A 6,586-nucleotide genomic window follows, 5' to 3' on the forward strand; every position below is an offset into this window, starting at 1 on the left:
TTTATAGAATAATTAATAAACATAATAAGTAATTACAAAAAATTATTTAACTGGGCAATGCAATTGCTTTGTATACATAATATAAGCTAATATAAAAGTTATAACAACATTAAAAATTTTATAAAATGAAGTAATTTTAACTGATTAATATGAAAATTGGTAGCTGCAATACATTACATAAATTATATTTATGTAATTAAATCACTAAATACTAAGCAATACAATTAATTGCTTTATATATTTAATATAATGTAATAATTTCAGATAAATAAAGAGAAAACATTGTTGCCTATGAAGTTTCTTATGATTTCTGTATATACAGTCAAACCTCTGAATAACGGCCACTAAAAAAAATGGCCGTTGTTTGGAGGTTCGACTGTATATTATTATACAAGACAATAATAAAATAAGAAAATAAATTGTATAAAATTAAAGAATGCATCTGAATAAAATTGGTAAGTACTGTACAATTATAAAAATTATAATTAAAACAATAAGCTTAGCATTGCAATTGAAATGTATACAATATAATTTAAAAATTGCATCTGAATAAATTAATAAAAAAAATAATAAAATAATTAGGTCTATATGTAAATAAAAAGATAAAAATTACACGAAATTTAATATAATAGAAATTACATACAAATAACGTAATATACAAATTAAGTATTAAACTAACATTTTTATCACGAAATTTCTAAAAATTCATAAGAAAAATTTTGTATGCAAATTTCTTCTTTTCTTTAATTTTAAACTTTAATTAACCTTCTATTCTTAATAACTTTAAACTTACAAAAAAAATTATTATTATTCAGTTAAACCGAGGAGAGAGAGAGTTAAATTTATGGTTAAATAAGAAGAAACGAGTAGAAGGTCAAAAAACAAATTATTTCACTAAAATCTTAGAAATTAGTATTATTTTTAAATAAAAACAAAATATTCAAAATATATTTTTTAAATTACAGAGTATAGAAATGTATGTCCTCCAAGTCAAACTTAAATTGCAATTTTTTTTTTTTACGTTGGTGTAGGGGGGTCAAAGATCGAAGGTGACAAGCGTGCGACCTTTCACATCGCTTCTACAATGACAACACTATTACGGAATATCACGCTATTTTTCCGTACCCGCGGCTAAAATTGACGATTATTTTAAGGCATAAGGGCAAAAATAACATATTAAATATCTTGATATTTTAACCTGTTTAATTTAAAAAAAATGGCATCACTTGGCAAAACCATCAAATGTTTTGTTTCCTATTGACTTTATTAAGCCATCAGTTCAAAATTTCATTATAGATTTCCTGAAAAACATATGGAATTTTATCTTTAAAAAGATAAAAAAATAATCTTTAAAATCTTATTAAGTATTTTTTTCCATTTAGTTAATTATCTTTTATTGAAATATATTTTAAATTTTATTTAATTCTCCATTAAATTCTATTGAAAAACTTCACAATTCTGTAATTAATACAATTTTAAAATAATATTATGAATGAATTTTTACGTTATTAATATTTTAAATTTATTTATTATCCTATTCTCTTGCTTTAAATATATAATAATAATATAGGAAGATGCATACAAAGAATCTTAATAAATGTTTAGAGCCTGCCTCACCTGCAAATTCTAAATCCTCGCATCTCACTAGCGAGCATGTTCTTAAATATAAAAAAAAAAGGAAAAAAAACGAATCCATTTGTATTTTTATCAGATTTATGGATTTTTTTTTTCGTGTTTCATTCTTACTTTCAATTCCCACAGTATCTTGGGTGACTTATACGGGGAAGAATATTGACATAGGTTTGAATGCATCCGAGGAAACAACACTTCCAATGCAGACAAACAGGTCTTAATCGGATTTTCGTTTGAATCGGCCACGGAATTGCAATAGGTTCCTCTTTTTGGTGTTTTTGTTATCCGGAAAGGAAATGGTTACGTCAGCCGGGTCATTTTTATGTTTTTCGATACTATGAATATGATGCAGGTGGGATTTGAATAGCCAGGTGTTAAGAATAATCGATTGCGACTTTACTTAACGTGGTAAAGAATATATAAGCTGTATTATATGGGTTTATGGATTCGTATAGATGTAGAAAAATAAAAGTATAATAAAAAAAAAGCTAACTTGTCTGATTGAAGTTTAAGCTGTACCAATGAATTATATCGCATTGGGATCTAACAGATGGATCTTGCTCTTGCTTCAAATTCTTCTTGCTTTTCTTACTTATATTTTTTTTTCTGAAGAGAAGTTGAAGCGAAGTATTATGTATGTGTAAATCATGTAAATTTGCATCACTTATAATTTTATAGCATAGAATATTTTTATAAACAAAATTCATATAGAAAGATTTTCTTCTAAATTGCACCAATTTTATTATAAGTTTGTGGGGTAATTTATACTTACTTTTGCTGTTTATTATTTAAAAAAGTTCATTATTTCTAAAAGTATAAAGGTACATAAATGTTACCTTATTATAGATTATTTTTATAATTTGAAATTTGAAATTATATAGCTTAAATTTGAATAATACGACTTCAAATTTAAGGGGAAAAAATTGATTTATCTATAATTAAAACGAATTAAAATTACTTTTACTTAAATACGAATCATAATTAAGTTTAATTTTCGAATGGTAGATTATTATTCACTTACTGTTTTCTTTATTAAATTAATAAAAAAAATTTCAAATTAAATTCTCAAAAATGGCGACTAGAGAAACTCGAGTATAATTTAGTAAATTTGTCTTCCTGGTTGAAACGGCATTAAAGAGGCGTGCCACCCATTTAACATAAGTTGGATATGATATGGGATTTGAGGGGTTAGCTGCCACCTTCGTATCCGTAGACCCCTGACCTAAGAATATCGTCGGTGACGTCATACTCGGGAGCGGTAAAGTCACGATCGTCAGTTGACATGGAAACGGTAAGTCACGAGTGTGCTCCGTAGTGAGGAGGTGAGGTTAATGCAGGTGTTGATTTTAAGATGTCCACCTGCAAACTCTGTAATTTGACAAAAAAAAAAGCTGCATGTAATCATACAGGTGTCGATTCGCGTATTACAGAAAAGGAAAGGCGGCCATTTAGAAATTTTTATAAAATTATTAATTAAATGGAAAATTATTTATTTATTTTTTAAATAAGTAAGTAAGTCGATTGCTAAATGGCCCGATTATTTTCTATGCAAAAATCACTTATCGTATGGTAAAATTTTCTAATTTTGATTTCATGAATTATTTAAGTCGAAGAACAAATAAAATTTCAAATATTTTGCTCTTTAAAAGGATGTAGCCTACTTTTACATCTGTTTTCGAACTTAATGTTGTTCTATATTTACAAATTAAACTCTAAGACATCTAAAGATTAACTTTTAAGGTTAAAAAATATATGTTACGCTAAATTAACAGGTCACTGCTAGCTTAGAAAGATATTTTTTTAATACTATTCTTATGTAAAAATGAGTTTAAGAAACTTAAAAAAATATATATATATTTAACAGATCATTCTACTTGATATTTATAAAATATGGTAAAATAATTAATAATAAAATTGTAAAATTTTAAATTTGTATCTTTAAATAAAATGATTCCACAATAGAATAATATTTTAAAATATTCCATTACGTCGGTCAGTTTGTCTGCATACTGCATAACTGACTAATTTATAGAAATAAAACTTTTTGGATGTATTTAAAATTAAATTTTGTTAATATTCGCCATTTTATATCATAAACAATAGTTTAACTGAAATAGATATTGGGGACTCGAATTAGAACGTACAAAACATCTTTGTACTATTGTGAATGAAGAGTGAACTCTTAGATATTGTATATAAATATGTATAAGTGCGTTTGCCACATTCAAATCTTTTTATTTTAATTATTTATTTATTTTTTCCTTCATTTATTTATTTACAAAGGTTAGGCCCCTGCTTATGCTACTGATCATAAATTTCTGGAACCGACTTACACACAGGAAAGAATAATCTCTATAGAAACATTTTATTAAACTATATAGACTATATTTTTCTAAGTCATCTGTTCAAAAAGAGGACATGTCCGGGAAAAAGAGGACATAGCTATTTAAAATAGAGTTATAGTATATTGAATTTATTTATAATCGTAAATAAATTAAACTATAAACTATAAAACTATTAAACTACGTATATAGACTATATTTTTCTAAGTCTTTCTATATTTTTATAAGTGTTTCTATAGAGATTATTCTTTATTGTGTGGAAGTCGGTTCCAGAAATTTATGATCAGTAGCGTAAGCATGGACCTAACCTTTGTAAATAAATAAATGAATAAAAAAATGCAGGTGTTGTAATATATTATAACCTAGTATAATTAAAACTATAAAGCAGTTTATTTAAGTTTTAAAACAAATTTTATTTTTAAAATCCTCCATATTCCGGCAACTTGCTCTTTCGTGCATGATACTTTGATTGCTTTTCGCACGGCAAATTCACACTTTCGTAAATTTTCAGCCAAGAAAACAAAAATTTCGAGCTATTATGGTAATGAATTATATCAGTTTTAGTTTTAATAACAGCAAAATCATCTGTGAAAATTAATTTTTATTCTCTATTTTCTATTTAATTTATAGTTTTAAATAATGTTTATACATATTCACTGAAAAATAAACCTTTTTCTACCTTAACAAGAGACATTGTAGCTCTCTAGACATGGAACTCCACTCCTTTTTTTTAGCATGCAAGTCTATTGTTCTTCTATTAAACGTTCGATTTTCGCAGGCAGTTTTACATAGAATAGTAGACTATCTGTAAATGCAAACTTAACCGTAATTGTGTTTGCAGTCATGGCAAACCACAAGAGAAAACAGATGGGTACCTACGGAGACTCGTGATCTCATGGGCCCATGGCAAGGACTCATAGTGGAGGGATTCTGAGATAAATACTAAAAGTACTAATGCGAACTATACAAATTTGAATTTGAATTTGGCATCGTTAGCAAAATTACCACGAAAGGTCGAGAATACAGTAAAAATGATTCTGTTTGAAATTTTGTTTTCATATTTTTTCTCCTCCCGTGTTTAATGAAATAAAAAAAATTTCAAAGTTTTTATTTAATTTGTAATATTTTGCTATTACAAGGGATAGGTGATTTTTCAATAATAAATAAAATAATATAAGCAATTGCAATTTTCGCAAACGAAATCTGAATTTCGTTTCTTTCGGATTTCGGTTTCGTTTCGTCAATACCACGAAATAATGAATATAAAATAGGAATTACAATGCTAAATTTTTCTCATACCAGCAGTTTATAAACTGTCGTACGTATTATTACACGTAAAATAAATATATTTATCGAGTTTATTCGCGAGATCATGGTCATGTTAATATGCAAATTTATTACTTAATGAAGATTTTACTTAATTTTTTAAAAAAAGAAATTATTTTTTCGTTTAGAAAAAACTGTTTCCTAACAATACATTGTTACGTAATGATGTAAAAAAATTAAAATATCCTTCTGTAATGCTATCAAATATTAAAATAATTATCGAAAATTTTATTAATTTATATAAACTGAAACTAAACTTACCTTTATTTGATTCCATGTAATGTCGAAGGATGTAAAAAAAAAATTCAGAGAATGATAATCAGCTTCTTGTTAAGATAAGAAAATGTAACTTAAGATCCGATATTTTTATCCCAAATTTTGATTATTATTTTTTATATCCTGATAAAAAAAATCGTCAATGAAATTTAGTTTTTTTTTCTATAATTTTATTTTAATTTTTAAGAAGAAAAGTATCATATTAATTTAATTGACATTCTTAAGTGGATGACAAATTTATTTTAAAAATAATTCTGATTATTTTTAACCAAATTTTGATTTTTTTTTTCACTTTAAATTTCGAGTTTTATTTGGCATTTAATATGTTTTTTTTAAAATTAAAAATAAGAGTTAAAATTTTACTTTTCTGCTTAGAAAACTGAAGAAATCTTCATATCTATGAAGATTCCTTGTACTGTAATTTGAAAATATCGTCGTTAACGTTACAATAGTTTTATAATATATAAATCATAATAGAATATGCAAAAAAAAGCTCAGAAATATTTTATATTTAAATTATATTTTAAGGAAAATATTAAAATTTAACGAGATATTTTAAGGGGGAGGGAGGGAGAAAAAAAAGCGACTTTTAATTTAAATTAAGCACTCCCCTCAAAAATACTAAAACAAGCAAATTTTAAAAATTAAATAACATTTTCCATAATTAAAAGAAATTAAATTTAACTTTTAAATTATATGTTTTAATATATTTAAATCGCCAAACTTTGATTTAACGCACGAAATTGGCATTTAAGTCAAGTTGGTGTTAAACCGAAGTACTTCAAACAATACGAATTATATATGTTATAATGAAGTCCATACACACATAAGGTTGAGTTGGGGGGGTGTTTGCAGGTCACGTGACTTGTGATCTTGTCGTTTTCTGTACAATAGCGCCAATGAACACGTTTGCAAGTGTTCATTGGAGCTATTTAAGAGTGAGAGGTTTGACTCTTAGTAACTTTTTATGGCGATTTAAAAAATAATTATATATATATATATATATATAG

This window comes from Centruroides sculpturatus, unplaced genomic scaffold (assembly GCF_000671375.1).
Source record: "Centruroides sculpturatus isolate CEXI.00-Female unplaced genomic scaffold, Cexi_2.0 scaffold2695, whole genome shotgun sequence".
Classification (NCBI taxonomy): domain Eukaryota; kingdom Metazoa; phylum Arthropoda; class Arachnida; order Scorpiones; family Buthidae; genus Centruroides; species Centruroides sculpturatus.